We start from the raw sequence: 20,940 nt of genomic DNA, 5'->3' as shown, positions 1-20,940 counted from the left end.
AGAATTTTCAACCCACTGGGGCAGCCAAAGTAATATTCTCAGGAAGCCCATCATCAAGGAAGTGGTTAAAAAACACATGATATGTCCAGATTATGAAAGACTTTGCAGTCACATAAAGATTATAAAGAATGATACTTGATAGGCTGAGCACACCTTCCGTGGCAGGTTACTAGTATATGCCAGCCTGGAGTTCTATGGTTAGGGGTGGAGGTACAGTTTTGGTTCGTAGAACACGTGTGTACAATTTGACAAACACTTTTAAAAAGGATTTTATTTATTTATTGACAGAGTGAGAGAGAGAGGAATCTCTAAGCGGGGGAGGGGCAAAGGTAGAGGGAGAAGCAGGCTTCCCACTGAGCAGAGAGCCAGACACAGGGCTTAATCCCAGGACCCCAGGATGGTGACCTGACTCAAAGTCCGGTGCTTAAGCAACTGAGCCACCCAGGTGCTCCACTTTTTTTCTCTATGTGTTTAAAAATGTATTCTTTCAGGGTATCTGGGTGGCTCAGTGCATTAAGCCTCTGCCTTCAGTTCAGGTCATGATCTCAGGGTCCGGGGATCGAGCCCCGCATTGGGCTCTCTGTTCAGCAGGGAGCATGCTTCCTCCTCTATCTTTGCCTGCCTCTCTGCCTGCTTGTGATCTCTGTCTGCCAAATAAATAAATAAAATCTTAAAAAAAAAAAAAAAAAACACCTTGGACATCTTTTTCTTTTTTTTTTTTAAGATTTATTTATATTTGAGAGAGAGAGAGCGTGGAGCAGGGGGAGGGGAGGGATAAAGGAGGAAGGGAGGGAGACAGACTCCCTGCTGAGCGCAAGGCAGGTCACAGGGCTTGATCTCATAATCCTGAGATTATGACCTGAGCCTAAATCAAGAGTCACAGACCAACTGAGCCACCCAGGTGCCCCCTGACATCTTCCCATTGCATATAGAATGAATATATATATATGTACATATACATACATATATTTATGTATGTATGAACTCTTCAGCCTGGCATTGAAAGCCCTCTACAATGTCACCTCTGTCAATTTTCCAGATTTTTCTGTCACTGACTTCCCTATACTGCTACCTTCCAACCACATAGGTGTCCTCTCTTCAAACATATCCAACACTCTTCAGTTTCCCCCGCTTTTCCCCAATCCATTCCTTCCAACTGGAAAGTCGTCCCTACTGTCTTCCATCCACCCTATCCATGTCCAAAGCCCTTCCCTTCTTCTGAAGCACAATTCAATCCTGAGCTCCCCCAGAGGCATTTTCTAGATCCCCCTGCTTCAAAAGACTGCCTCCAACCCCTTCAGCACTATTTATACTTCTACTAACTCTTATCATTTTCTCTTTCATTATGTATATATCCATCTCTCCCCCCCAGGTTCGCCTAGAGCTCCTAGAGGGTGCGGTTGGGGTTTTATTTTTCCTCAATGTCTAGTGCGCCACCATACATAATAGGAGCTCAAGGTTTGCTGAAATAAACTGAAAGGAACAGGACTGAGCATGATTGACACTTCTAGGAAGACATCCATAGGCACTGTCTCAACTCCCCTCTTCCCCCACCCAGTTCCTCCCCTGGCCCAAGAGGTAGGCGTTTCCAGTGCTTCAGAGGCAGGGACGGGGAGCAGTGGATTTCCAGGGAAGGTTGCATCACATACCTCTGAGGCTCTCTTGGCTGCCTCCTGTTCCCTGCTCTGTCTTCCAGAGAAGAGCAGCCAAAGCCTCCAAAGGAATAAACCAAGTAGTAGTAGAAGGCTGACACATGACAGAGGTGGTATGGCCAGCCGCCAAATCGGTGCCATTTCTCAACCCCCTGCCTCTCTCAGCCAAACAATATTACCCCTCAAGGCTGTGACTCCATATGACAGCACAATGGTCATTGCAATGTCAACCTGACAGGGCCCAGCCAATGTGCGAGCTGCTTGGGTCTCTTCTCTGAGATGTGTCCATCAGAGGCTCCTTCCTGCAGCTGCCCATGGGCTCTGCCTTGGCAGCCAATGCTCAGGGAAGACCTCCTTTAGCATTCTACTAGGATTGGGTTGGCCAAGTTGGCATAGAGAGTATGGAGGGAAGATTTCAAAGGAGCAGCCCCTCCAAAGGGCTTATCTTGTCCTATAAGCATCTTCTCTGGAACCTTTCACTCTCTAGAGGTCCAGGTCTGCTGTCCTATGTTCCCAACCACAAATTAGAATACTGAGGCAAGTACATTTAGGAAAGCTAGGCTATCGTAAGTACAGATATGCTCAGGAACTGTGATTATATAGTGTTTCTAACTCCAAAGAGTGACACATTTCTTAGTTGCTATAGCATTGAAACAGAGATGAGATGTCACTTAGGGAAATTAAATGATCTTAGAGGATCACTCAGCTCTAAAACCCATAGTCTCATTTTCCAGAAGATTTATTATGTCATTACACCCAGAGTAAACTGGATTCTCTATGGTTAATTCCCTGTAAACAAGATTTACAAAGAATCAACTTGTGCTATACTATAAAACTGGCCAGGTTTTTTGTTTGTTTTTTTTTTTTTTCATGTAGGAATGTTAATTGGAAGATCAATTCAATTAAATAGCTATTGAATAGCAGGCACTGTTTTTGAAAAAGACAATGATGGTATCTCACCTCACAGAATTTTCAACCCACTGGGGAAGACCAAGTAATGTTCTCAGGAAGCCCATCATCAAGGAAGTGGTTAAAAAACACATGATATGTCCAGATTATGAAAGACTTTGCAGTCATATAAAGATTATAAAGAAAGATACTTGATAGGCTGAGCACACCTTCCGAGGCAGATTACTAGTATATGCCAGCCTGATGTTCTAATTTTAAGCTTCGAGGTACAGTTTTGTTTCTTAGAACACGTGTGTACAATTTGACAAACACTTATAAAAAGGATTTTATTTATTTATTTGAGAGAGTGAGAGAGAGAGAGGAGTCTCTAAGCACGGGGAGGGGCAAAGGGAGAGGGAGAAGCAGGCTTCCCATTGAGCAGAGAGCCAGACACAGGGCTTAATCCCAGGACCCCAGGATGGTGACCTGAGTCAAAGTCAGATGCTTAAGCAACTGAGCCACCCAGGTGCCCCATTTTTTTCTCTATGTGTTTAAAAATGTAGTCTTTCAGGGTATCTGGGTGGCTCTGTGGATTAAGCCTCTGCCTTCAGTTCAGATCATGATCTCAGGGTCCCGGGATCGAGCCCCGCACCAAGCTCCCTGCTCACTGGGGAGTCCGCTTTCCTCCCTTTCTCCCTGCCTCTCTGCCTACTTGCGATCTCTTTCAAATAAAAAAATAAAATCTTTTTTAAAAATATATTCCTTGTGTCTTGAATATTCACTCAACATTATGTTCGAGTTTTGTGATCTCTGTCAAATAAATAAAATATTTTTAAAAAATGATGATATGGATATATTTATACGGAAAAGTGTTCTTATTTTTCAGTGAAGAGAAGCAAGTTAAAAACAGCATGGCAAGGATGGTCCTATTTTTGTATAAGTATATTTAAACACCTACACATGCATAAAAAAGCCTAGAGGGACATTCTCCAAAATTTGTCTAAGTGGTTTTTTGGAAGAAGGGTGGGTTTTTTTGTTTTTTGTTTTAAACAGATTTTATTTATTTATTTGACAGAGAGATCACAGGTATGCAGGGAGGCAGCAGAGAGAGAGAGGAGGAAGCAGGCTCCCTGTGGAGCACAGAGCCAGATGCGGGATTCTATCCCGGGACCCTGAGATCATGACCTGAGCCAAAGGCAGAGGCTTTAACCCACTCAGCCATCCAGGCACCCCATTCTAAGGATATGTTTTTAAAATGGGACACTGGATGTTTTGTTTTCATAACATTAAAAAAAAAAAAAAGCATTTGTATCTGAGATTTATTCTTTTCCTTGGCACAGTCAAGGTCGAATTTAAGGAATATGAGCAATCCCTTAGATCCTTTAGTCTCCTGAAAACACTGGGGCTCAGTGAGCCCACTGAGCCACCCAGACGCCCCTAGAAGAAGGTTCTTATGGATGCTTTTCTCCTTTTGATTTCTGTATTTTCCAAAGTGTTTACAATAAAAATATTGCTACTATAATTATAATTTTCTTTAAAAACACAGATCTTTTTCAAAGATCACAGGATAACATTCCCTACTATATCCCCTATCCCTGGAATAGGACCAGGCACGTGATAGGTACATAATGAATGAATGAGTAAAAGAATCTGGCTCAATTCATGGATATGGTGGAAATTTGTACTGTAAAGTGAAATAAACCACAGACGTAGAGTCACAAGGCCAGGGTTCCAGTCCTGGATCCTGCTTTAGCCACGTGGCTGTGATTACAATGCTTTAATCTCTTAGTTTCAGCCTCTTTATCTGAGATGGGGGGAATAACCTACATCCTACATCCCTTATGAACCCATTATGAGAAATGATATTATAAATGAAATAGTTTGTAAAGTACAGAGTCCTACGTGTGTATTAGGTATGATGACGGCACAGTGGAAGCTGGAAGAGGCATCTCACATCAAGGAGGGTTCTAGACAATGTGGGTTTCATCGGAGAAGATTTCTCAGGAGATGCGAGATGTCAAAGGAGACAACGAATGTGGAAAGTATGCCAAAAAATAGAGCTGTGACCAATGAACACCATTTGGAAGGGAAGACAAAGGTACGCACTGGAAGGAGCATGGACCCCCTGGCTCAGGGAGAAGGGCTTCCTTTGAGTTCTGAGTGCAGGTAAGAAAGCATGGCAGCTGTTTGGTCAAGTCAGGAAGCTTCCTGGAAGAGGTGATCTGAATAATGGATGAGACCACATCTCTCCAGCGCAACCCTTCAGGGCCCTGACGGTGCCCTGTGGATGGTGGGCAGGAGTTAGGTGAGAAAACCGAGGAACCACAGATGCAAAACTGCTTTCTTTCTTGGGCCACAAAGCACAGCTGAACTAATATTCAGATGTCCCAGTGCCCTCTCCAGACCAAAATGCAAAGTATATCCAAATTGATAATTATTGCTATGATTATTTCCACTGCTTGTACTGATAATGTCTTGCTAAAGCATTATCAGTGCTTCAGTAGTGAAATTATAATTAGTAAAATTATAATTACAAATATAATCAATTATAATTAGTGAAAACTAGGGAAATTATCATTTCATGATATTACAGACAATATCTGTATTTTGTCTGCAGTGAATTCAGCATAGTGACCTTGCAAGGATATACCTTAAAGACTTTTGTATGGTGAGGATGACTATAACATCAACAATGAACCTGAAACAAGGGACAAATGAGTATCTGTCAGGTGACTGGTGGCCTGGCCTGTCTTTTTCATATATTCCTGGAGAGAACTGAGCCACTTCCTTGGAAACACTGACCAGTGACCCAGTAACACAAGAACTTGCCCAGCTGGCTTTCTGGGAGTCCAACAAAGCTTTCCACCCTCCAGCCTTGAGGTTTGTTTGGTTGTATTTTGTTGTTGTTGTTTTGTTTTGTTTTTAGATTTTATTTATTTATATGCCAGACAGAGATCACAAGTAGGTAGCGGTAGGGGGCAGCAGGCTCTCTGCTGAGGAGAGAGCCTGATACAGAACTCAATCCCAGGAGCCTAAGATCATGACCTGAGCCAAAGGCAGAGGCTTAACCCACCCAGCCACCCAGGCACCCCAGCCTTGAGTTTTCTAATTTCTGGAACCCTTGCCCCTCTAAGTCCCTCAGCACAGAGAACACCCTCTCATTCCCCATACCTGGAAGAAGTTCCCTTCGTATTCGAAGAAAAGCAGTGGCCACGTGATGCGGATGATGGAGGGAAGAGCTTCCTCAGAGGGGTCTGGAGAAACAGAGAGAGAATGAGCCAGAGCAGCATCCCCAGGAAGGCCTTGCTGTAACTGCCACCCCAGGTTCCGTCCCCAAGGCTGGACCCTCACCGGCAGGGTCTGCCCCACGGTGCTATGCGCCAGGGCCTGGATGTGGGCCGTCTTCTCCTTCACCTGCTCCAGGAGCGCCTGCACCTCCGTGAGGTTGTCTAGGAGAGGGGAGGGCGCCAGAGAGGAAAGCTGTTCTTCCTGTTCCCTGTGGTCCTGTCAGGACATGCGCCCCTCTCCCTCCCTCGGAGCAGGTGCTTTAAGACCCAGAAAAATGACAGCTCCCCTGAGTCACTCCCCTGCCTCCCTCTGCTCACCCCACCGCTCCTGCCTTCCCTCTCACCATCCAGGGTGAAAATGAAGACCACGGTGTCGATTTCTGTGAGGGATGGCAAGATGCACGTCAGGAAGTCCTCTTGGGAGAAGGAGAACTGGGGACCCTGGGCACGAGAAAATGGGGGGCCCCCTCCCATGAAGAACTCCCACCCACAGACCTGCGGACCACAGAGGGCCTCACAGGACCTCTCACACAGCGTGTTTGTACACAGATGGAAGAACCGAGGTTCAACGAGGTCAAGTGTTTTGCCCAAGATGATGCAGCAAGTTGAGGGAAGAGCCCTGGACTAGAGCCAGCTTTAGAGGGAGAATCCAGAACCTTCCGCCCTCTCTGTGCTTCCCCAAAGCCTCCCGACCTCTAACCCATATTCCCTTCCCTGGACTGTCTGCCTGCTCTCCTCCCCCACCTGTCCCCAGCGCCCCTCACCTCCCACTCCCTGCACACCTGTCACCTTCACAACCTGCCCCATGTCCCGTCATACACTCGCCCCCGTGGAGGAGCTCAGTCCTCTGGTTAAACATGTCACTCTGATCACCAGTGAGAAAGCCGCGGATATCTCGGTAGTCTGGAACGTTTAAGGACAGGGAGAAAGGAATGATGGGCTTTATAGGAAAGATTGATTCTAGGCTTGGGGGAACGTTCATGGGTCTTGAAGGAAAGTGCCCAGAGGGGTGGCGGGTGAGGTGTCACACACATGGGAGGCCACAGCTAAGCGGGGCTGGGAGTTGAGGAACCAAGTCCTGAGTAGGGGTTCACAGCAAGGAGCATTTGACTGAAATGCCTATTCAAATAGGACAGTCTGGACATCGAATGAGGAACCCCCATGGGCTGCGGATGGGGGTAGGATATCAGTTAGCATTCAGGAGGAGCCAGGAAGAAAGTCTAGACTGGGGTCCCACCGGCACCAAAGCTGTGGATACACTCCACTCCATCCATGATAGCCATGATGCCCAGGGTCTGCCAGCCAACCAGGTACACACGGCCTTTTTCCTCCAGGCTGAGCACGGGCCAGAAATCAGGACACGAGAGGAGACACGGCAGTGAGAAAAGATCAGGGATCAGAGCAAGATGCACACGGCCAAGCACAGGTGCAAACCAACAGAAAGGTTACCGCGCCCTCCACCACGCAGACCTGCTCCCCTCACCGCGTTAAGGAGTCCTCAGGGTCTCCGCTGTTCTCAGGACAGTCCCCCATCCACGCAACCTCCCCACTCCTAATACGTTTCCACACACCTGATGCTGGCTTGCATCGTCAGGGCAGCGATCTTCGGGCTTTGACTCTAGGTCACCTGATGAGCCCGCTCTAATGTCCGCAGGATTTCCAGAAGGCACTTGGGAGAAAGGCCACCAGCTCCAGGGGCGGGCCCAGGGCCCCCTCCAGACAGCATGGGTACCCAGCCCTGCCCAGGGGAAGGCACAATTCCCTGACAACTAAGTTCTGCTGGGCCCTAGCGGAGGTGCGGGGAGTCCTGTCAGAACGCAGGGCAGAGGACAGAAAGGACTTCCGTGAGCAGAACACAAGACCCAACCGAGGCCGAAGGACATGAAGAGAGCGGGGCGAGGAGGACGGGCTCGGAGCGGACGGGGAGGTCAGCGGGGATTCTGGGAGCCAGGCCAGAGACACAGGCCCCCGCAGAAGGAGTTCTTCCTGCACGACCTGGGCCAAAGACTCTCTGAAACGAGGTGAGCTTTCGGTGTCCCAGGTGGGCTCAGGGATTAGGTGTCCCTGTGGGCACAGAGATCAGTGGGACCTGAGGAGCCCAGGGTCCCCAGGAAACAAGTGAGACTTTTGTGCTAAGAAACCCAGGCCAGCTCTTTTCCCACGGCCCAGGGTGCGGTGGCGGTGGGACTGGCCCTGAAATGAGCATCCACTGCGGCACATACATTTTTGGTGAAGGAGAGTCCTCCATTAAAAGGAGCAGGGTTAACAGTATCTCAGACTCATTTATATCTTCACATGAATTACGCTACAAGCCTGGAATCTGGGAGTTGAGAAAAGGACCTCAGAAAGCACCCGGCCACCCCGTCCCCCAGGACCACCACTGCATGTGCAGAGCTGCTCTTGAGGAATCCACAAGCCTTCCATGGAACATTCCAGCGACAGAAGCCTTCAGCTTCATCAAGAGGCCCACGCCAATGATGAAGTCAGCAGAGCTCCCCGCACCTGGCCGGGCACCAGCATCTCCAGGGGTGGTCTCAAAAATTAAGGGATTTCAGGGCCTCACCCCAAAGTGACAACATCCGAGCTCTCACACAAGTGCCTACGAATCTACTTTCTTCTTGCTTTAACACTCCTGAGGCTGAACATCCAGGGAACCACACCTGAGCACTATCGGTTTCACATGCTGATCTCTGGGATCAAAGCGGCCATCTACATAGAGAATAAGGCGGAGGTGATTGGGTGGAACAGAGTCCTCAGGAAAGGGGGACAGGGTGGGGTTTGAGTAGCCAGAGGGGGACCCAAGGGGAGCCTAGGATGACAAAGGAGAATGGTTGCTACAATAAGGGAGCTGGGCAAAGGGGAATCAGAGGCCACTCCGCACCCACGGCTCCTTTGAACAGATGCTTCTCTTTGGGGTCCGCATCGTCCCAACCCTATTCTATCTCCTGGGCCTTGTTTTCCTTGTCTCTCCATTCCTGTTTTGAATGTCTGCTTTCTGGTATTTGATGTGGCCTCTGTAAGCTGCCTTTAGTCCTTCCCGAAACAAGAGACTACATCAACCAGTGGACCAAAAAACGAAACAAAAACAGAAAAAAAAAACAGAACAAAACAAAAACCCACCAAAAAAAAAATCCTCATAAGCTCAGGGACAGTGCGCATTTACTCTAATGTTCTGAGATGTGGTGAGCAAGACCATAGCCACCATGCCCTCCTCTTCGTGGCTGTAATGTAGATTTTGGTTTTGTTTGTTTGTTTTGTTTTGTTTTAAAGATTTTTATTTTTTTATTTGGCAGACAGAGATCACAAGCAGGCAGAGAGGCAGGTAGAGAGAGGGGAAGCAGGCTCTCTGCAGAGCAGAGAGCCCGATGCGGGGCTTGATCCCAGGACCCTGGGATCATGACCTGAGCCAAAGGCAGAGGCTTTAACCCACTGAGCGAGCCACCCACTCGCCCCTGTACTGTAGATTTTGACAGGTTTCCTCTCAGCCTCCCTCAGGGGCCTGGCCCGTCACTGCCTTTCATTACAGTGGGCTCACCTGGCCATGTTCACGGGGCTGAAACCAACCAGAACTGGTAAGAAGGTGCCTGGGCTGTCCATGCCGGAGTCCACCTGGCCTGCCACAAAGTGAGCCTGATGGCAGGGGGAGAAAAAGGGTATGATGAGAGCGCAGGGGTTACTCTAGTGTTTCCTGAGGCACAGGACCATCAGATTCCCCCGAGTCCTTGTTAGAAATGCAGAGTTCCAGCCCCAGGGAAGATTTACTGGATCTGCCTTGGAAGGGGAAAGCTCCAGGCCTGTATTTTTAACATGGTCCACCAAGGAAATCCTCTGCATGGTAAAGTTTCAAAACTACTGGACTAAATTGTATGCTCCTTAAGGTCGGTGTCCTGCCCTTCTTGTGTGTCTCCTTCCGCATCTAGCATTGCTCGACCTGTTTCTCTTAGTGAATTGTTAGAATCAGTATACTGCAGTGGTGAGAGAAAATTGGGGACACCAGATCCAGTGCTTGGAATCTTGTTAAAATGCAGATTCAGACTCAGTAGGTCTTGGTGGGGGGCGAGATTCTACATTACTAGCAAATCTTTGGAGATACTGATGTTGCTAAGCAAGGACCATGCTTAAGTAGCAAAGGACAGGTCCAGGGGTCAGCTTCTTATGTAAAGAGCAAGAGAGTAAATATTTTAGGCTTTGGGGCCCCTGTGAACTCTATGCAATACCCAACCCTATCGTTGTAGCATGAAGTGGCCATAGATCTTATGTAAACACAAATGGCTGTGTCTCAATAAAACTTTATTTACATAAACAGGCAGCAGCATGATGGCCACTGTGGTTTGCTGACCCTGGGACTAGTCCATCTACCTTGCTTGTTGAATGGACTGACACACAGGTATTCTGGAATCGGATCCTTTCCCTGTCATTCCACATTCATGCAGCTGGGTCTCAATTAGTGAGAGTAAAATCAAAATTCCTTGCGTGAACCCTTTCTGTTTTCTAGTACCCACTTCCGCAATCTATTTTCCATGCTGTTCTGCCCCCACCCCCTTCCTCCCTGTAGAATGGATCCCCCCAGGCTGTCTTCACACTCACAGAGAGTCCCACCGAAATGCCAATGACAATCACCCTCTTCTTCCCAGCGACCACCTAGGAGAGGAGGGTGGGTGAGACAGTGCCACCAGGAGGATTCTAGGATACAAACCTATTGCATGGAGATGTCAGGGTCAGGACTGCGGAAGAGAACGGGCTTTGGCTGGATGGGGACTTCAGTGTCCTCGTGAGAAGGAACAGACAGAGACGTCTGGTTGACTATCAGGGGAAAACACAGACCTTCTTCAGTTCTTCAATCCCGTGCAGGGCACTATCTTCTGTCCCCTCCCTAGATGCCACCACAGACCTAAGAGGACAGACTCAAAGTCAGTGGCACTGGTTGGAAAGCAGAAGATTATGGTATACTAGGGAAGAAAAGGGAATGCATTAAGAGAAGGGAATGATGGAAAGATATCATTGACTGAAACACCTACTATTTGCTGAACACCACAACAGACACTTTTTAGGGCTGGACACTCCAATTCCAACAAGGGCCAGACAGGTGACATGAGTATGTGAAATGGGCCGAGGATAAGGCAATAAGAAATAATGGCGACCAAAGCAAACTGGGCACGATCTCCACCTGAAAGCCTGAAAATTCTATTTCTAGAAAATACTATCCAGGCCAAAGAAAATATTCACAGGCCAATGTGGCTTACCTGTCACTGCTTGCAATGAGGTAGGTGTAGAGGTTTCTGTCCTAGACCTTTCAAAGCTGGTTGAAGGAGACCTGTCACCGGGGAAGGACACGGGTTAGTGATGAAAGTGAAGGGAGCGGTAACCTTGGATTTTGACAACTAGTGTGAGGATTCCCTCAGGCCAGCGCTTAAGCCAGTCCTGCTTGGAATTTGGCACGTCGAAAGCTACTTGCAGATGACAGCTTGGGGTGCATGGGATGTAGAGACACCCTCAATACATGGAGTGGGGCCCAGGTGGGTTCCGAAGATACGAGGTTCCACGGTGAGATCTGTCTTTGAGAAGAGAGGGAGCCAGGCCTCAAGAGGGCCACCTAGGAGCTTAGCTATGATGAGCTTTATGGTCCTGAGGGTTACCCCGAGAAGGCAGAGGAAGGAAAATCGGGGACCAGGATACTCACAGACATGAGAAACGCCATCCTGCCAGAGCTGCCCCCTCCACTCAGCACCACCAGCTCCCCCTCAGGTTCCTGAGAAAGAAAAATTCCCAGTGTCGCCAAGGCCTAGCTCCTAGCTCAGCTTGGGGGAAGCACATTCCTTCTTTGTCAGCAACAGAAGAACTCCTGGGGAGACTCCTTAACCCTCCTTAACCACACAAGGGAACAGAAAGATGCCTGGATTTGAGAACGAAACTTCATTCTGACTCCTAAATCTGGCTTAGCTACTTACTCCAACCTTACTCATTCCGGAAAGGACGGAGAGCAGCTTTGTCATCCAGCAATCACTCAATAAAAAGCAGTGCTACCCAGCAATTATTAGTTGGATATATTTGGGCAAGCTACTGTGATTGTCCTTTGTTTTCCTATCTGAAAAAAAAAATGGAAACAATCACACTCATTTCACAGGTTTTTGCAGGTAATGAGTGTGAAAGCACAATGTCAATTACAGAGTGTGAAGTAGATAATAGTTATTATAATTACTGTTGATTAATAAGATGACAATAAAGAGGCCAGAGGGAGGACTGGGAGAAAGGAGAATGGAGATGGAGTAAAATGAGAAGTGGAAGCCAAGAAAAGAGATCAAGTGGGGAGGGAGAGAAGTTAGGGGGGGAGGAGACAGAGAGACTGTACCTTCAGCACTTCCTGCACTTTGCCAGCCACTTGGACCATGGTGGTCAGAACTGATTCACTATACAGTCTCTGTAGGGAGCAGGTGGGAATCAGAAGCCAAGAAAAGGACAGTGGATTTGGGGGAGGGGGAGGAATGAATGGTGTGGTGGAGGGGCTCTCAGGTCTCAAACACGAAGGACCATTGGCATGGAGCTGGCGTCTTTATTTTCAGTGTCCAGGGGATGGGTCTGGGTTACCTAGTCTGTGGGCATGACTTGCCGCTCCTCCTGGAAGATCTCAGCATCACATTGTCCCAGCAATGGAACAATTTCCTCGGCATCTGCTTTGTCGAGGTCCTGGGTCAGTGGGTTTGACTCCTCTGTGATTGGCAGGGCTGCCTCATACCCAGACCTCTAGAGGGAAGGGAGCACAAGAATGCAGACAGGAAGCCCAGGTCTCGCTCACGCCTCTGGATCTGGAGGTGGGAGTGGCAGCAGGCACAAGGTTTGGGGACACACACACACACACACACACACACACAGCATCCAAGGATTTAGCCTGAACTTGGTACTCTGGGCCTAAAGGGGAAGGTCAGGAAGGAAGATGGGAAGGAGGAGAGGGAAAACAGAAACCCAGGGTGGAGGGAAGTCCAGAAGAGAAATGATTCTAGGAATCAGTGCAGAAGACCAACATGGAGAAGGTGGGATGAGGGAGTCTCACCTCCCACTTGCCAGGCTCTGGGGTCTCAATCGCGTGTTGAAACCATTTTGTGCCTGGCATGGTCTCATGCTCTGGACACCCTGTCGTACCTCCATCTTCAGCTACACAAACGCTTCTGTCACGCTAACTCTGCTTCCAGCTGGCGGGGGCCTGATCTGAGCCACAGTGATGATTAACCCAGGTACCCTGGCCTCTCCGAGCACCGCCCCCTCTGAGTATCTCTCCCCACACCCTTTCCCTATAGTGGGCCCCCATCCCTCTGGGCACCCCAGGGAAGCTCTAGGGCTTCCTCTTTGCATACATGCACACTGCCCAGCCTCTGTTTTGCCCCATGAAGGGGCAAACCTGAGGTTCATTACTCTTAACCTTTGGAAATAATGACCTCTTCTCCAGAGGACCTGGAGCTCAGAAGTGCAGGGTAATACCCAGTCCCAGGACAATGAGAATCCCTGAGCAGAGGATTCTTCTGGGACAAGGATGAAACAGCAGGCCAGAGATCAGGGTCCTCAGGGACAGCAGAGGTCAGAGGACCTGAGCCGTGGCTTGATCACATGTCCAGAACACACAGTACTCCGGGCCCCTCTTGCTCCATTTCACTCTTTCATCTCAGAAGGAAGGTAACAGAAGCTTTGGAGCCCCAGGGGGACACACGCTGAACTGAAATTTACGGGAAAAAAGTGCCACAGAAATAGAAATGCTGCAATGAGAATTAGAAACCAAAGTATCTGCCCTAAATACATGAGCCAACAGTTATTTACACTGAACAATGCACTTTTCACATGCAGTATCTCACTGGGTGCATTCCCACTAAGGAGACCACACTGACACCCTCGTTTTACAGATGGTAAAGCAAAGGCTCAGAGAAGTAAGGTCATTGCTGAAGATCAGACAGTTGACAGAAAGGAGACTCCCACCAGGTTGTTACTCCAGATCTCATGAAATAGTTTAAGGATTTATGTTGGTTAAACACGAATGAAGTAACTAACACGCTGGTGCAAATTCATGATAATCCCTCGCTCACACAGTGTCATAAGATTTATAAAGACATTCCCCAACATTATCTCACTGGATCCTGCCAACAGCCCTATGAGGTTCTGGACGCTCTGGTTTTAGGAAACCTGACACTTAGACGACGAATTTCTGCACACCAGGCAGGAAGAAGAGCTAAAAACCATAGGTTGCTGCTCTTTATTTAGACTTCCCCGCTATATACCCAGCCTGCTGTCTTAACCGCTGGACTCCAGCTCCTCCCGTGCCCAGACACCTAGGTGACGCTCAATAAATATTTGTTTAATAAATTAAAGAATGAATGAGAGCGAAGAGAACCAATATCAGATTACCAATGGGGAAGAGATTTAAAAGCTGACGCAGTGTACAAGTGGAGATTTTAGATCAATTATCTCGCCACTCTGTCCCCTCCGGCAGGGGAAGTGGGATTCCTCCTCCCAACTTGGCTAATTCTACCCGGGCAGGGAAGGGGCCCTCCCGGGAGCCCGAGTCCCTCGCACCTGCGCCTCTCTCTACGGCCCCCCCCGCCCCGGCTGGCTCCTTGGACGGAGCCAGGATCAGAGGCAAGGGGACCGGGGAGGCCGCCAATGGGAGGGTCGTGGGAGGGGCCCCGGGAGAACGGGGTCGGGGGAGGGGGGGTAGGGGGATGACGGCGGCAAGAACCCCGGCGGGGCGGGGCGGGCCGGCACGTCCCGGTTCGGCTGCGGCGGAGCAAGCGGGGCCAGCTCTGCAGAAGGCGGCGGCTAGAAGGCCGGGACGGTCACATCCCGCTGCAGGGGCCGGCGGAGGGGCCGCACTGCCTCCCGCACCGGGACTCCGGCCAGCGGCCAGGCCGCGCCGGCACCGACCCCCCGCTCAGGGAGAGACTACGCGGCCCGTCGGAGCTCTGGGGTCCCCCGCAGCCCCGCGGCCCGCTCCCGCTGCGCCTCCGCCTGCCCTCTGCCCGCGCTGTATGTATGAGTGAGGAAACCGAACTCAAAAACAGATGCACTAACACCCTGGGGATGGGGACAGGGTCAGGGAGAGCCTCAGTTGGTGATCTGCCCAAGACTGAAGGATCCCGTAATCTCCTAGAGGGTAATGACACTCCCACAATCTCAGGCCTGGTGCCCATCCTCTTTCCACTGTCAGCAGGGCCAGAAGGTAGGTCTCTTGGGGTCTGTGCCCCTGGACCTGGGGAATGGCTATCAGATGGGAAATGTCCTTCCATCCCCCGGGTCCGGGGGACAGACACTTGTTCAACTGTATCCCACTAGGTCCCAGATGGGCCCCCATTGCACCTGCATCAGGACTCTCGGCATCCCCAGCTGCCCTCACATCTTGCCTCTGGGTCTCAAAGGGGGAGGGTTCTTTGGGTACTCCCCCTCCCCCAGCAACTCAAAGGAATTGTCTGGGTCTGGAGGCAGATGCTGCACTGCACTACTCCAATGTCTTCCACGGAGTCTCAGGGGCTCCCCCTGTCACCTGGTGGCCCCCCAGCTGCTGGTGACCTCACCCCTTGGACATTTTTCCAATAAATGTTCTTGGACAAACTGGAGATGACTGTTTGGGATACTGTACAGTAAGCTGAAGACACTTCCCCACTGTCTCTCCCCTGACCACAAGGGCCTCTCACCACCACCAACTCGACAGGAGCACTAACATTGTTTTAAGGTGTTTGTTTTGATTCTGTAGCCTTGAATGGGGGGGGGGGGAGAGGACAGAAATGGGTGTAGAAAACTAGAGCCCTCGTTCCTTTTGTTTTGTTCAGTGAGAAAGGGGGAGAAGGAAAAGAAGGGGAGGTATATAAATTCTCCTGCATCCGTGGAAACGAAGGTCATACCACAGGAGAGGGGCCGGTAACCTTTTTAACTTCACTGCCCACATTGACACCCAAGCTTTTCACCATTGATTCCTCTGACTCCTCCATCAACCTCGAGTTAATTTCCAGAAAGGGACTGAACGGTGTTTTGAGACAAATGAAAGAGAAGCTCCGCTAATAGATCCTTCAGTGCCACGTGCTCCTATCCTGTGCACTCCTGTACTCCTAGTCTTTCCCGAACTCACTTTTCCTTTTCTTTCTGTCTGCCTCTGTCTCGCTGATTCGGTCAAAGTCAATAATAACTGTAAAGTGTAAATGACTTTATATTCACTCTCTGCCACTATATCCAGAGGAGGAGGATGGAAATAAAACTGAAGGGTTGGAACTCCCCTGTCAAAAGACTTATACTTTGGGCTCTGGGGCTACTTCCTTCCTGTGAAAATAGAGGCTTTCCTCTACTGTTTCCTAAATTCCAAAGGGGGGTGGAGGGGATGGTGCCAGTGAGAGAAAAACCACTGTTTTTCCAGAGGAAACCACTGATCTTTCCAGAGCAGGTGTATCAACGCTCCTTTTCTGCATCTCAGCCTCTCTGGCATGTTCCAAGAATTTAGACCAGTAATTCTGAAAGGGACCCCAATCCAAACAGATCAAGAAGTCATTATCCTTTTTACCTCACCAAGCTCCAATCCCACGTATCACAAGACTTAACTTCATCCTATCAGATAAGCCCCGTTCTCATTTGCCCTCCGCCTTGAACCACAAAAGCATCCAGATCTGGGCAGCAGTCTTTGATCCACTGCTACCCAGTTCTGCAGTAGTACCTCTCACTGGCCACTGGCGCGGAAACACTCACATCGCAGACTCTGGACACCTCATCTCTTGGGATGGAAGTGGCACGGGGTATAGAAGCATGGCATAGATATAGGGAGCTACGAGTTCAGAATATAAAGGCTGTTTCAACGCATCAGCTCTGGGTTGAATCCCAGTTACATCCTTTACTGTTCATTTGTTAAGGGACCCCTCTAATCCCGAGTCTCCTGGCATGAGAAATGGAACTAATAATGCCATCCCCTTCAAAAGCTGTCTTTGAGATTAAATGAGATAATGCATCTACAACCTTTTGTACGGTACCTGGCAGACGCATCCTGAGGAATCGGTTAGCTATCATTATTAGCCTTGTGATACCCCGTGCACATCATAGAGCCTATCTGGATTCAACCCGGGCTGCTGCAAAACGTATGAAAGCAACCGCCCTGCCTTTCTCCAGGGTTGTAACTATTAAAAGAAGTATTCAGCCACACTTCACTCACATTCCAGGCGGGAGGAAGACCGCGACCCATAGGACCTCGACTTTGCGGAGGGCTCGTGGGCGTGGCTTCAGCTTGAGTTTGCAAGCGACGACAGGATTGGTTGAAGAGAGGATTCGAGTCCTCTCGGTCCCGCCCTAGACGTCACGGCGCCTGCGCACGTTCTCCCTGCTTCGCAGCGAAGCTATGTGGTGACTTTGCGAAGTGTGTCTCGCTGTACTCGCGTCAGCGTTAGCGTCAGCGACAGCGCGTCAGCTGCAGTCGCTGCGGCAGCGTTACAGGTTGTCTAGGTAACCACGGGAGTTGTCGCTGATTGGTGGCATCCGAGAGACAGGTGTTCGTCTGGCAGTTGAAGCACCTGAGGACGCTGCTGAGCCCTCAGGTGAGGAGTTGCGTGCCTCTTCCCTCCCCCGCCAGCCTTAACGTTCCCAGAGAAGTGGGGGGAACTGAAATCTCACGATGGTGAGCGCCTACTGTATGCGGAATCTCTGCTCGGTCGGTAGTGTGCAGTAGCAGGACGGACCGCTAACCGCGGTAGCTTTCGTCCGTTTCCTTTGACATCAGTTGTGTACGAGGCCCCGTGCTGGGCGCACATGGAAACAGCGAACCTATGTCTGCGCCCGGATAAACGAGCGCTTTAGGTAAAAGCCCCAAAGACGGAGTGCGGAAGACCTCACGTTCGTTCTGATGATGCAGATCTCAGATTCGGAAAAGGCTGGGCACCGGGAGAGGAACCATGCTGAAGAGAGGCTGGGTTTTGGAGCTAGGAGACCAGCACTCAAGCCATAGTGCCAGCTGCACTTTCAATAAATGGTCCAATCCCGCTGACCTGAAGCCCTGGGCACACAGTCTCTGAGCGCCCACCCAGCGGCTTCATTGGGAAAATGGGAGTAAAAATGATAGCAACCTGAGGGGTTTGGGGGAAGAGTTCGCAAAAGCCTTCGCGAACTAAAAAGCCCCGTAGAATCTGATAGACGAGAGAGAACATTCAAAATAAAAAGGATAGACTCAGACAAAGCTAATGATAGTATCTGCCATTAGTGAATGTTTGCTATGTAGCCAGACAGCATCATTTAAAGAGTTAGGATTGTGGTTTGTGGAGTCAGACATACGGGGATATAAATCTTGTTTCCACCCCCTTACGAACTGTGTATGTAAATTTGAGCCAATTACTTAACTTTTCTGAAATCAGGTTCCCCATCTGTAAAATATGCATAATCATCTCTGTCTCAGCGTTATGAAGTAAAAGGACAATGCATATTGAGCATCTATCAAACTGCCTAGTCTATGGAAAGATCTTGTTAAAGGTTAGTTTTTATTATTCTACTCCCGGTCCCCATTGAATCCTCAGGCAGTGCTATGAGGAATGAGGAAGGCTTCACAGTGAATGTGGTATTAGGAGAATAGAGGGAAATTAGAACAAAAGAGAGAAGTGCTCATTGCTCAGGAAACTGCCCCCGAAATTGTAATTTAAAAATTCCTTTACCCTAATGGAATAATTGGAAGTGAAAATCCCCTTCAGTCTTTCAAAATAGGAAGTCATGATGCAGGGTAGGGCAAAGGCCCAGGATTGGCAAAATGATGAAGGAAGATGATGAGCTAGGAAACGAGGAACCCTCAGCCCTTCAAACCTAATTTAATCAAGCGGTGGATGGGGGGGGGGGTAAAGGTGGTGGTGAGGCTGTTTTCTGACTCTGAGGATTTTGATGGGGGGAGGGGGGAGAAAAGGCCTTTTAAACCTGGGACTTTGGAGGTAACTGGGTTAGGAGTGACAAGTAACAAAGTTTCAAACAAGAGCTCTGGATCCCTAGTAATTAATCACACAATTGGAGTAGAGGCTAAATGTTTTATTTCAAGGAGGGAAGTCCCTAGTGAAGAACCGTTGAGGACCAGGTGGTGGACAGAGGTGGAAGAGAATAGTCAACTGGGAGATGATCACTTCAAAATTGGACATCTGAGCAGTGCGTAGTTTGGGGGGGGTGATTAAAAAAAATAAGCTGGTGGCAATTTCATCTTAAATCTCAACTCTGATTGTTTTACTCCCCATTCCAGAACTTTCACTGTCTTTTTCCTACCAAATAAGCCTAAACCCCTTGGCCTGATTTCAAAGTTTTTTTGCGCTGGCCTCCCTGTTTTTCCTGCCTTACTTCTTCTGTTCTAGTTGCAAGATAGTTTCAGCTGTATTAAATTACTGTCTCTTAATGAGATTTGCCTTTGCTCCTATCATTCCTTCTTCTTCAGATAACTTCCCCCATTTAACTACATCCAATTCTTCAAACCTTAAAGTTGGTCATTTAAACATAAAACGATTTCAGATTTCAGGCTTCCCCAAACTATCATCGTGCTTTGTACAGGCCTCTCTAATGGGATTTTTCCTGTTTGCACATGTTATTAGCCTGGGGACAGGGACCGTATTTTGCTCTTTGTCTTCCTCTCAGCCCCTGACTACATGCCTTTCTCAGTGTGGTATTCAAAAAATATTGAATGAGGAGTGCCTGTGTGGCTAACTCATGAAGTGTCTTCAGCTAGGTCATGATCCAGAGTCATGGGATTGAGTCCCACATTGGGCTCCCTGCTCACTGGGAAGCCTGCTTCTCCCTCTTGCTCCCCCTGCTTGTGTTCCCTTTCTCGCTGTCTCTCTGTCAAATAAATAAATAAAACCTTTAAAAAATAATATTGAATGAAAACAATGTATATATTGAAAAATGTATATATTGAATGAATGGCCGAATACCAGAACCTATTAAAAAAAAGAAACTTATCAGACCAATTGATTTTATTTCAGTTGAGCTATGAGGGAGCAAGGCCATTGCAATGGCACATCGGTACACTTGATTCTGCTTGTCACCTCCAAGTGTATTTGCATTATGGGTTTCTAAAGCACCTTGTTCTCCTGGGCCAGAGTTTTATAGCCTTGGAGACCAGGATGCATCTTTTGTTTTAAGGACTATGATGTGGAGAATTGACCAAAGTCACAGTAGAGCTAATGGACCCAAAATTATTTGTCACTCTAGACGAACAGCTGCGCTTATTTTTGCCGCCTCTGCCTCTGCAGGATGGAGCTGCAAAGGTGACCTGCATGGCTTGGTCCCAGAACAATGCCAAGTTTGCGGTCTGCACAATGGACCCAGTGGTGTTGCTATATGATGACATGGGGAGCGGAGAGACAAATTCCCCACCAAACCAGCTACCTTGAAGGTGAAGGGAGTACTCTGTGTGTCAACCTGTTCATGGGGTCTTAGGAATCTGGAAAACTTCCTAACTAACTTCCCCAGCCATCTGCCTAGGAAATGGCCTGCCCCATCTTTTCTCAGGATAAATCCCTCACGCTCAATACAGTCACACAAACACCTTTTCTTCCTTTTTCTCTACCATGTGTGCTCATGACTTTTGTTTTTCTTTTCCATTTTTAACTCGTAGTATGGCAGGAAGAGCTATATGGTGAAGGGCATGGCTTTTTCTCCCGATTCCACTAAAATTGCCATAGGACAGACCGACAGCATCATCTATGTGTACAAGATAGGCAAAGATTGGTGAGGATAGAGACTGGGAGGTGGGGGTGACCTGGAAAAGAAGGGGAAGGCAGGAAGAAATGTCTCACTGGGGAAAGGGGAGAAGAGAAGGTGATGGTCCAAGCTGGGACGTGGAGAGCAAAGGCCTTCCCGAGTCTGTTGCTGATTCCCTATCTGTGCCTGCCTCGTGTTGTGAGATCCCATCCCTGGTGGAATCAGCCTAAGGTCAGCATGAGGACCTGTGATGGGAGCCCTTGGTGACACAGCATCTTTGTTCCTGTTCTAAAACTGCTCGGGCTCCATTTTATGCCTCCTTTCAAGGCTCTTATGGCAGGGTAGGCAACATTAGGGGGAGCAGGGAACGTATCAGGTCTTTCTTCCCTTCTCCCAGCATCACGTGTGGCACTTTCTTTATGAAAGTGTTTTTAATGTGTTTT

The 20,940-nt window shown here is 48.8% G+C and overlaps 1 protein-coding gene, 1 long non-coding RNA gene and 1 pseudogene across 9 annotated transcripts in view; 1 reads left to right on the top strand and 2 right to left on the bottom strand.

Annotated features, from left to right (window-relative positions):
• Positions 1 to 5,226: 5,226 nt before the first annotated feature.
• LOC131808445 (glucokinase regulatory protein-like) lies at positions 5,227 to 7,822 on the bottom strand (annotated as a pseudogene).
• A 1,190-nt stretch (positions 7,823 to 9,012) lies between these two features.
• On the bottom strand, positions 9,013 to 17,114 carry LOC131807262 (uncharacterized). 3 transcript variants are annotated; one of them, XR_009344356.1, is made up of 6 exons: positions 16,816 to 16,934; positions 12,413 to 12,568; positions 11,508 to 11,576; positions 11,071 to 11,141; positions 10,524 to 10,718; positions 9,013 to 9,457 (listed from the first exon to the last, which is right to left on the bottom strand). It is a non-coding gene; the product is annotated as an uncharacterized LOC131807262 (long non-coding RNA). The 3 variants fall into 3 exon arrangements; XR_009344357.1 differs by lacking the exons at positions 12,413 to 12,568; positions 16,816 to 16,934 and adding an exon at positions 16,995 to 17,114; XR_009344358.1 differs by lacking the exon at positions 12,413 to 12,568.
• A 121-nt stretch (positions 17,115 to 17,235) lies between these two features.
• LOC131807247 (intraflagellar transport protein 172 homolog) overlaps positions 17,236 to 20,940 on the top strand; it is a 67,715-nt gene continuing 64,010 nt past the window's right edge. For 3 of the 6 annotated variants that reach the window (XR_009344336.1, XM_059132386.1, XM_059132385.1), the window contains exons 1-4: positions 17,358 to 17,373; positions 18,184 to 18,298; positions 18,849 to 18,952; positions 20,047 to 20,189. The gene's annotated coding sequence lies outside the window, so the exon portion shown is untranslated. Of the gene's footprint in view, positions 17,374 to 18,183; positions 18,299 to 18,848; positions 18,953 to 20,046; positions 20,190 to 20,940 lie in introns of those variants that run through there. The other 3 variants (XR_009344344.1, XR_009344338.1, XR_009344337.1) reach the window with 3 other exon arrangements.

This window comes from Mustela lutreola, chromosome 9 (assembly GCF_030435805.1).
Source record: "Mustela lutreola isolate mMusLut2 chromosome 9, mMusLut2.pri, whole genome shotgun sequence".
NCBI classification, from domain to species: Eukaryota; Metazoa; Chordata; class Mammalia; order Carnivora; family Mustelidae; genus Mustela; species Mustela lutreola.
This window is presented reverse-complemented; position numbering and strand designations above follow the sequence as displayed.